Here is an 11,794-nt window from a genome sequence, read left to right as displayed (position 1 = left end):
TTTTTGTATTTTTAGTAGAGACAGGGTTTTACCATGTTAGCCAGGATGGTCTCAATCTCCTGACCTCATGATCTGCCCGCCTCAGCCTCCCAAAGTGATGGGATTACAGGCGTAAGCCACCGTGCCCGGCCGTGCCTGCTCTTTTAAAAGACAATTGGATAGAAGTTCAGAAATGTAGAATTCTAATTCTGTTGTTGACAGTTAATAGATAGATGCCTTTAACAAGTCATTTTCATTTTCTGTACCTCAGTTTCCTGTCTCTTCGAGACGTATAACAATCTCTGATACACCTCGGAGTTGTAATTCCAAACAGTTATGTGATCAAATTCTCAGCAGTTTAAGCTCCTCAGATCCTCTAACAGCGGCTCTTTGTGTCTAAACAATGAGAAAAGAATTGTTTGTGAAATAAGTCGAATGGAACAGGACAGAATGAATTTTCTGGCTTAATTTTCTGATTTCAAATAAACTTAGTCATTCTTTCAGAAAGATGTTTTGATCAATAAGATGAAAAGTATTCAGTAACATCCAAAAGTTTTCAAAGCTCATGTCATTGTGAGATCTTTTGCTGGTGCTGTTTCTGATTTTATTGACCATATAGTTTAAAGAGATTTTCCTTATAATACATTTTGATATTTCACATTGTATTTCTTTACTTTCCATATTTCGTAATGAGATAAAGATGGCAGGAAAGAGGTAAATAGAAGAAATATCCCATCTGATAAATCATTTTCAGTCTTCATTTTCTCTTGACTATTAAATGAAGTCAATAAATTGTGAAACAAGGCACGACAGTTAAAGCATCACAGCTGCACATGTAAGAATCCAAGGACCAGACATATGGGATGTTAAAGGGACAAACCACACTTTAATTCATCAAGAAGTTCTTCAATACTGTTAGCATAATAACTTTTCTTGAATTTTTACCAAGCACAAATTGCTCAATTCAAATTTAACCTCATTGTAAAACAAGAAATTATAGTCAGCTGGAAGGCCAACTAGCTGAACATGAGCCAATGGATGACAGAAAGAAACTCTCCAATAAAGCAATTAAAATGACAGAGAGATGAGAAAATAATTGTGACTTTCTGGAAAGGAGTGAATTTTCTTTACTCAGAGAAGGTTAGGCAGACAATCGCTATTGTAAAATCCAAGTCCTTCCAGAGGACGACATTAAAGAAATGGCTGTCCATACAGTCCAGAAGAGCAGTCAGGTCCTGTGGTAGAACCCTATGAGTGACTGCTCCACAGAATTTCACTAGTGTGATTGGGAAGAGGAATGAAGTGTATGGCTGTAGAATGAGGTGAGTGAGCTTTTCTGCACAAGATAACCCAAGAATCATCAGTATCGAATGGTAATCTGCACTGTATTTGGGATCTCCTGCCCCAATTATCAGATATTTGCATAAGTGCTCAGAAGAAGGAATATGTCACTTATTAGTAGTAAAAGGACACACAACACTTATATAAATAGAGATAACATAAGTGCAAAACTGAATAAAGCAAAATTTCCCCTTCAAGAAGTTCACAGTCTAAAATTGGGGATCTTAACCTGGAGCCTATAAATAAAATACAAAGAAATCCATGAAAATGAGTAGAAAAAAAATACGACTTTATTTTCACTAACTGCAAACTAAAATTTGGAATATTCTTTAATTATGAATGTAGGCATTAAACTAACCACAGTTGTAGAAGCAGTAATTGTGACTTTGTCACTGGTTGAAATTACAGATATTATAATATTTCTAACACTCATTGCAGATATTATAAGCTACAGAGTTTGTGGATAACCAAGATCCATTTGTGCTCATCACTACTGAAGTTACATTAATAATTAGACCCACCAGTTAACGTTATTTAATGCTTTAATAAGGAAGCACATATATTACTATAGCATATATTTGGGCTTTTTTACTATTTTGATAACCGTATTTCAGTAGAATTGGTTTCCTTGGTAATCCCATGCACTTTGCTTTATACATTTTAAAATATTATTCTGAGAAGAGGTTCATAGGCTTTACCCTATGGCCAAGGGAGTTTACGTAACAGAAGATTAAGAAACCTCATTCTCCAGAAAACCAAATGCTGCATGTTCTCACTTATAAATAGGAGCTAAATGATGAGAACACACAGACACATAGAGTTGAACAACACACTCTGGGGCCTATCAGAGAGTAGAGGTTGGGAGGAGGGAGCGGATCAGGAAAAATAACTAAAGGGTACTAGGCTTAATACTTGGGTGATGAAATAATCTATACAACAAACCCCCATGACACAAGTTTACCTATATAATGAACCTTCACATGTACCTCTGAACTTAAAATAAAAGTTTAAAAAATACATTGTATATATGCATAGATATGTCCTCAAAAATGTTTTTTAAAGAACCTCCACTCTCTTCTCTGAGAATCAGACAAGTACACAGCTCTTGCAGCAGCCTGATGGAAGTGTGGTGACTGTCTTTTGATTGAAGTCTTATCTTCTAGATTTCTAGTTGCTTCTCTGAGCTACTCTAGAACCTTTCAATAAGTCCTTTTCCTGCTTATATAATCTAGAGTTTATACCTATTGATTGCAACTAAGACTCTCAGCTAGAACAATATTTAATCAGTACTTGTCTATTATGATTTTAATAAATATATTTTATTAAGAAACACAAATAGCTATCACACACTAAATTTCAGAAATATTAGGAGTTTAGTAAGTCTCCCTACTGAATCTATTCTACCCTAATAGATGTTGTCATCTACTTTATAGCAACTACCAAATGACAGGCCTAGTACCTAACAAAAGTTGAAAGGGGGACTTGCCTTGCCTTGAAAATTCAGCCCCCTGTAATCCCAGCACTTGGGGAGGCTAAGGCAGGCAGATCGCTTGAGGCCAGTGAAAGAAATCAGGCACATTCCTCAGTCCTGGGCCCAGTACAAACAACATATATCTATTAATCCTGGGCCCAGTACAAACAACATGTATCTCTCAATTTCCTGGGCCCAGTACAAACAACATATATCTCAACTTTGACCAGTACACACGTCCACCATGTATCTCAACTTAGAAAAATACCACCTGGAAAAAATCCCTGATAACGACACACCTGTTTGTAGTTTACTGAAAGCACGGGGAACCAATAGATACCGCTAATGTAGTAACTTAATAATGTTAACCAATTGTAATGGCTGTAACCTAAAGAATTCTTGTTCCTCTGTAACCCTACATAGTCCTATTTACAGTCGGGACTATAAAAAGCAAGCGCACGCATTGTTGGGGCCTCTTGTATGTTTGTGAACGAGGTACCAAGTTCGAACCTTGCAGTAAAAGATCCTTGCCGCTGGCTTGACTCTGGACTCTGGCTGGTCTCTCGGGAATAACGGTCCTGGGCTAACACAGGAGTTCACAGACCAGCCTAGGCAACATTGTGAGACTCTATCTCTACAGAAAATACGAAAATTAGCCAGGCATGGTGGTGCATACCTGTAGTTCCAACTACTCAGGAGGCTGAGGTGGGAGGATCGCTTGAGTGTGGGAGGCAGAGGTTGAAGTGAGCTGTGATCACTGTAGCCTGGGCAATAAAGTGAGACTTCATTTCAAAAAAAGAAAAAGAGAAAGAAAGAAAGAAAGGAAGGAAGGAAGGAAGGAAGGAAGGAAGGAAGGAGAAAGAAAGGGAGGGAGGGAGGGAGGGAGGGAAGGAAGGAAGGAAGGGAAAGGAAGGGAGAAAAGAAGAAAATTCAGTCTCATGAAGTAACAGCAATTTTTATAACTTATGAAATATAAACTGTCTTGAATATCTCACTAATTATTTAATACATACTTTCTTCACTACTGGGCTTTTCTTATTCTCTCCACTTGCCCAAATGACTTACCAAGGCAACAGGTAGTGATGATGACTCAGTGAGACAGAATTTGACAATAATTCTATTTGCACTTTCTTGGACCCAGAGGGATTTAATTATGGAGGAAAGAAAGACAGTCTCCTCAATTAGAGGACAATGGCACTCTTATGATTTGCATGCCCAAGAGCAAAGTTAAATGGAGATTCTAGGGCAGACATGCAAATGGGCTTCATCTCACTTATCTACTGTGATCTGACAGTAGTGGCTGTCAGGAGCATGGTGACGGGAAGCATCTTGAGGCTACATCCTGGCTAAGCAAGAAAAACATAAGACAATTAACAATGCTTGTCAAGGGCGCAGAAGTGGTGACAAGAGCCCATCTTGGATCTACACGTTATCATGAAAAAATTAACCAAATGGGACCACGAAGGAGAGTTAGATTACAAGAAACCCCTTATTCTGTATATTGGCTGACTATTTACAGCCTCAGTTTTGATACTCAATAGGCCTGCTGAGATTTCTTAGGGCCTGGATGAATAGTCCAATATCACAAGCTATTAACAGACACAAAAATTAAACATGTAATACTAGCAAGTGATCCTCTTGGAAATTTCCCCATCAGGTACCGGCTGACCAAATGTAAACTTATTTAAGTATGTTTGTAGATCTTGAACTCTTTAGCCACCAACATCACTTAAATGATGAGTAAAAATAGATAAGTACTTCAAACACTGGCAAACACTCAAAGATTCAAAACCAAATGCTTCTTCCTAGTTTACCTTGTTTAAAAAGATGACACAAACTACTCCTAAAAACTAGTGACTGCCTACATTGGTAAACATTCTGGTACTGGTGGCCTCTGGTGTTTCTTCTTTCTAGTCATATTGTCCTTTTGAGCAAGGGTCACTCTTACTCCTCAGAGGAAAGTCAACATGACTCACTTTCAGAAACTGAAAGTACACCATGTCCACATAAGCAGTGCTGCTTACTGTATAACCACAAAACCACATCAGAATAAGTCAGCTGCTCAGGAAGGAGAAGAAGGAGTGAGCTGAACAAACTCACCCCCATTCCAGACGGGGAGCCTTTAAGAGTATCCACAGACTTCTTTGTTAAGCAGAGACTTAGATCAGAGGAGAAATGTCAGTGGCAGGCAGTGTAAGCAGGGTCCCTGGCTTCTGGTTACTGAATACAATGAAACAAGAGCCCTCTCAAGGCCCCACTGTAAAGCCCTGAGGTTTTGGCTTCATCATCTCTTTCCTTTCCTTTGGTACTTTCTTTCCCTAGTTTCCATCTCTCTCTGAACATCAGGTGCTCTCTTGCCAAACCTTGTGTTAAGTGATTTTGGACAGAGTTTAAGGAAGCGGAACTTTTCTCTGAGTTGGATATTGTTGGGATCCCATGACTGGGTATCTTAATAATTCTTACCTAGAAGGTGTGAAGAATAAAACAAGACTGACTAAAGCATTTCTTGGTAAAGCAGCAGCAATCACTTATATCAATAAGGATAGGGGCACACTGGGCATTTTTGTGGTCACTTTTAGACAATGCTCTTGGTTTCATCTGTGTTCAGACAGGATTATAGAGTGGATTTTTTTTCTCTATTGCGATCACAGAGTGCCTTTTCTGATGTTGGCATTCTATGAAATTGTTTCTATTCAACATAAGAATACAGGCTAGCCACGAGTGCAGCACTAGCTTTAGCAATACCAAGGTCTAGCCTGTTCTCCATTCTTTCCTTGGGACAATTCACTCTTCCAAGTGACATAAACTAATCAGAAGAATTAATATCAATTAGCAAGAGTTAATATTTTGTCACTAAGGGGCTGGAGGGGTGTCCTGTACCCGCATTATAATAGTGACCTTTTAGAGAAAAGGCTGACCCCAGATAAACCATAATAGTGAAACTGGGTGGAAGAAAATAGATTCAGGAATTCTCCAATTAAATTGTATAGGCAACCAACTCCTCTGCCACCCTATGAGCTGATCCTACATTTCATACCCACATTTGAACTTCCAGGTAATCAAACTAAATGAGGTCCATTCGTGTTACCCTACTGTTCAGGGTTTTGGGATGGTTTGCCATCCACACTTCTAGAAGTCTCTCCTTTCACACAGAATCTCCTCTCATCTGGCAGACTGGTCTTTTCTTGTTTTTCTAGTTTCTAAATGAATTCATATTGGAGCTTAACTTGCCAACCCTAATGAGTTGCTTTCAGGATGATCGCGACTGTTCTCAACAAGCCACCCTTTTTCGCTTGACTTCCCACTACTTTGGAGAGTGATTGTGAATCCTTGTGGCTTCTCTTCACAGTACTCTTCTGCCACCTGGTGAAAGCTCGTAACACACAAGACACTAGAGTTGCCATTCACTTTCAAATTCTACACACCCTGACACCAACACTAAGAAAACAGACACACTCACAGATGTCAGTCCGTAAATATATTGGAGGCATCTGATGCTCCCAGAAGAGGCCTGGCCACTAGGATTTCTGGGATGAGGCCCTCACCCATCTATCCTTCTTCCGCCTCTCTGAAGCCCTAGCACTATAGGAAGGAAATAGCTGATTGAGAAGGATCCAGTTCTTTGCCAAGAGTTCACATTGAGACTGGAAAGGAAATGAGAATAAAAAGTATCTGGACTTCTGAAGGGGCCACGATCAGCCCTGTGGGATAAGTGAAGCTGGAATTCCTGAGGACATCTTGCCGGTTCTCACCATCTTGTCTACAGTTGGTCTTAACAAATAAATCTGATGTCAACATTTATATCAAAGAAACAAGAAATAAATACCTATCTGTTTACCTCCTGTTTATATTAGGCCAGACATTTTACTTAATCTTCAGAATAGCTCTGTGAGATAATATATGTAATTGTGTAAATCTATGGGGTACAATGTGATGTTTTCTTCTATGTATACATTGTAGAAAGACTCAAGCTAATTAAAATATCAATCGCTTCACCAACTTATCATTTTTTGTAATGAGAACATTAAAAATCTATTCTTTTAGTAATTTTGAAATATATAATAACATATTATCAGCTACGGCCATGATGCAGTGCAATAGAACACTAAAATATATTCCTCTAATCTAACTGAATCTTTATACCCTTTGATCAACATCTTCCCTTTCCCCATACCTCCCAGAGATATGTTAACACTCCCACTTCACAGAAAGAAAACTCAGGTGTGGAGAGGCTAGGCAATGTGTCCAAAGTGATGTCTCTGCTTAGGGGAAGAGTTGAGGCTGAACCTCAGAGAGAAACATCCTTGCAACTGCTGTACTTTTCTGACTCTTGCTATGCCACCTGGAGTACTGATCACTGGAGGAGAGAAAGAGGGAAAGAAACTTCCTACCTCCTTCCTGAGTTGACATTCTGTGCCTCTTGGTACTGCGTTTCTCAGGCACCCTAGTGCCCTTGGACCAGATTCCCAGCTTTCATGGCCTTAAGGAATGTGGAATACTAATCATCCTTTACCTTTGTCCTGGATAGTTGTAATAAGGAATCAGCAAGAGAAACTCAAAATCTAAATTCTCCTTCAGATCTAACTATTAAAAAATAAGAAGCAATTAAACAATTAATAAAGTATGTATGTAGACATGTAAATAGAATAATAATATTTTAAATGTAACCTAAATGTTTGAGGGAAATTTTAAATAGATTTAAAAAGAAAATTAACCTTTAAAATCAAAATAATTTCTGAATATTTTCTGCACATCAATGAACATTTAGGGTCATGCTCAAACTGATGTATCTGAGATGTAAGAAGGACACCAGAAATGGAGTGCTTGAAACCCAGCCACCTGCCCTGACTGGCCAGCCTGGTGGCTCCTTCCTAGAGGAGAGATCAGATAGGGCTCACTGGCATGGAGAAAGGCTGATAAGTGTCACTCTCTTAAGGGAATCACTGTACATCAGGAATGGGGAATGAAGAGGTGGGAAAAAAGGAGGAGCTCCTTCAAAGGACACTTTGGTCTGGATCTCATCCATGCAGAGACCATGAAAGGAACTCACAGACGACTCTCTGGAATAGAGACCATGAAGTGATGATGGTTCAAGAGCCAACTCCAAGCCCATAGATGTGTTTTGACTGACTCACTCAGTGCTCTGTAAACTGTGAATTAGTGCCAGCATTTACAAATCAGGAAATTTCATATCAGTTTGTATTTTTTATTTGTCATGAGAAATGGAAGATCTGGTAACACTGGGCCCACATCTCCACATGAGAACAAGCTGAGTCCATCCAGGCCCTTCTGAAGGTCAAGTGACTACTACAAGCAGGCTGCAGTAGTCACTCAGCCTCCGTCTGCAAACCTAGAAGCAATTGAGTCTTTGGCTTTTGATCCAGCAGTGGCTGGCCACCCCACCAGCAAAGAACAGTGTACTGCAGCTAAAATCTGCCCACCCACCTAGTTCTCAGCCTGCAGACAGGGCCATGACCTCATGAATGTAGAGGCTATGGACCCTCACCCCGTTATGTCCATAATTTAGTTATATGCCATATATGTCCATAATTTGGTTAATCTTTCTGTACTTGTCAACTTGTGAATTATTAAAGGCCAGAAATTGACTCTTATTTTTCTTTGGACCCCATCCTGCTCCCCACTTTCATCCCTCTCAGTTCCTAATAAAGGGCCTTGCCCATAGTAGACTGTCAATAAGTGTTCAATACATTTTTTTAAAAAAAATCACTGAGTGGGCACTGTCTTCTACTGCCATCTGCCGACCATAAAGTAGAATCATGCCTAAAGATTGACACACCTGTAGGAACCACATGTTCCTTGCCCATCCATCTATTCATTTTCTTTCCTCCTTCTTTTATTTTTTTCATATTCTTATTTTTTCATTCCTTTGTTCATTCATCCTTTCACTCAATACATAAGTTTTGCTCATCACCTAGGTGACAGGCACTGTGAGTTATGAAGAATCAATACAAAAGTGCATAGATACAGAGAACTCCCATTGCTAGCCAAGATAGAACAAGTCCACTACAGCCACTATCTCTCACATATTACAACTGAAAATTGTGAACAAAACATAAACTGTAACTAGTTGAGAGCTCTAAAAAATTAAGAATGCAAGCAGATTAGGAAGGAGAAGCTAAACTTGAAGAAAAATCCATTCACAGGTGAATTTCCTTAGTATTTTCTTCTTTTGTTTTCCCACTTTGACTCAAGAGTGGTTCCATCATGGAACCAAGCAGGAAAAGCTCTAAGAGTATTTCTGATCAGAGGGCCCAGAAAAGAGGTCCCCATAAAAGAGGACTGGGAAAATGGGAAGGGTAGAAAATTCCCATCAGTTTTCTATTTTCCCCAGTTCTACACCAAGGGCAGCCCACCCATGAACCTACAATATGGTGGCAACAATGGCTCCAGTACCTAACACCTTGAGGGACAACCAGATTTCGGGCCAGAGGAACTAGAAAGGAACCAAAAGGAAATCCTGTAGTACAAAAAGGGTAGATGAATCACTTTTATTTTTATCTTCCTCTCTCTTTTGTCTACCACTTTGCCCTGAAGGCAGCCCCAATCATGAGGAATTATGGGTATTATGATCACTATAGTTTCAAGTTAAATCTTATCTTTCTAGGGACCACATAACTAGGAAAAAAAGCCATTGGAAGTCAGAGAGTTTGGGGGAAGGAAATACTTGAGAGGAAAGAGATGGAGAAGGAAATCTTCTAATTCTGCGGCTAAAGACATACTGGAGTTATCTCTGAGTAGCACATGTACAGGCAGACCCAAAGCAGCATAGCAAAGGCCGTGAAAATGTAACTAACATTGGAACCACCATCCAGAAAGTTGAGCTAAAACTTGCAGACTGAACCTAACAAAATTGAGTATCTACAAAAGCAAAATAGCAACAATCAAAAAATAACCTTCCCCAGAGGACTTTGTTAGGACCTACAGTCTCCCCATATAATATTCAAATTGTCAATAAAATCCAAAATTGCTTGACAAACATAGCACCAAAAATATCTAATCACGCATAAGGGAAAACAAAATCAACAGCTGTCAATCCTGAGATGACCCAGATATGGGAATCAGACAAAGAATTTAGAGCAGCTACTATAATTGTGCTTCTAGAAGGAACCACTTTTGAAATGGATATAAAAATAGAAGTGCTCAGTAGAGAAACAGGAGCTACAAACACAGAACCAAATGGTGATTTTAGAACTAAAAAGTATAATATATGAAATACAAAATTTACTGGATGTACTCAGGGGAGATGACAGACGAGTCAGCAAGCAAGTATAGATCAATAAAAATTATTCAATCTGAAGAATTCAGAGGGAAAATATTTAAAATATTCAAAAGTCTAATATTCATATCACTGAAATCCCAGAAAAAGATGAGCGAGAGATTGGCACAGAAAAAAAATTTGAAGAAATAATGGCTTAAAATATGTAAATTATGAAATGAAAGACATAACATGTAGGGAGCAGGAAAAGTGTAGTTTTTCTATGCAATGGAATTTAACGAGTTATCAGCTTAAAACGTACTGTTATACCTATAAAACGTTACATATACACATCATGGTGACCACAAAACAAAAGCCTATAGTAGATATATAACAGACAAAGAAAAAAATCAAAGCATGCCACTACAACAAATCATCAAATCACAAAAGAAGATTCAAAATAAGCAAAAAAACAAAAAACAAAAAAAAAAAGGAGAGAAAGAACACAGAAAGGAAGGAAGGAAGGAGAGAGAAGAGGAGGAAGGAAAGAAGAAGGAGAAGGAAGGAAGGAAGAAGGAAGGAAGGAGGAAGGAAGGAGGAAGAAGGGGAAGGAAGGGAAGGGTAAGGAAGGGAAGGAAGGGAAGGAAGGGAAAGGAAGAAGGAAGGAAGGGAAGGGAAGGGAAGAAGGGAAGGAAGGGAAGGAAGGGAAGGGAAGGAAGGGAGGAAGGAAGGAAGGAAAGAAAGAAAGAAAGAAAAGAAGAAAAGAAAGAAGAAAGAAAGAAAGAAAAAAGAAAGAAAGGAAAGAAAGAAGAAGAAAGAAAGAAAGAAAAAAAGAGAAGGAAGGAAGGAAGAAGGAAGGAAGAAGAAGGAAGGAAGGAAGAAGGAAGGAAGAGAGAAGGAGGAATGAAAGGAAGGAAGGAAGGAAGGAAGGAAGGAAGGAAAGGAAGGAAGGAAGGAAGTCTAATTAAATGGCAATAGGGGAAGCAATAGGAAGTTCTTACCTATTGATAATTACCTTGAAAGTAAATAGATTAAATTCTCTAACTGAAATAGAGTGGTTGAATGGGGTGGGGTTTTTTTGTTTGTTCGTTTGTTTGTTTTTGAAATGGAGTCTCACTCTGTCACCCAGGCTGGAGGGCAGTGGCATAATCTCAGCTCACTGCAACCTCTGCCTCCCAGGTTCGAGTGATTCTCCTGCCTCAGCCTTCCAAATAGGTGGGACTACAGGTGCACACTACCACACCTGGCTAATTATTTGTATTTTTAGTACAGACACATTTCCCCATGTTGGCCAAGCTGGTCCCAAGCTCCTGATCTCAAGTGATCTGCCTGCCTCAGCTTCTCAAAGTGCTGAGATTACAGGGATGAGCCATCCTGAATGGATTTTTTAAAACCCTAACTATATGCTGTTTACAAGATACTCACTTCAGCTTCAAGGACATGTATAGACTGAAAGCAAAGGGATGGAAAAAGATATTCCATGAAAATGGAAAGGAAAATACAGTAAATGGAGCTATACTTATGTCAAAATAGACTTTAAGTCAAAACTGTAAAAAGAAACAAAGAAGGCAATTTTTAATGAAAAGGAATCAATACATTAAGAAGACATAACAATTATAAACATATACACACCCAACATCAGAGTGCCTAAATACATAAAAAGCATACTAATAGATCTGAAGGGAGGAATAGACAGTAAAACAATAATAGTGGAGGACTTCAATACCCCACTTTCAACAATTAATAGATCATTCATATAATCAATGAGGAAATATTGGACTTATACT

The sequence above is a fragment of the Rhinopithecus bieti genome, unplaced genomic scaffold, assembly GCF_001698545.2.
Source record: "Rhinopithecus bieti isolate Rb0 unplaced genomic scaffold, ASM169854v2 scaffold_1853, whole genome shotgun sequence".
Lineage (NCBI taxonomy): Eukaryota > Metazoa > Chordata > Mammalia > Primates > Cercopithecidae > Rhinopithecus > Rhinopithecus bieti.
The sequence above is the reverse complement of the archived record's forward strand: the minus strand, read 5'-3'. Positions refer to the sequence as shown.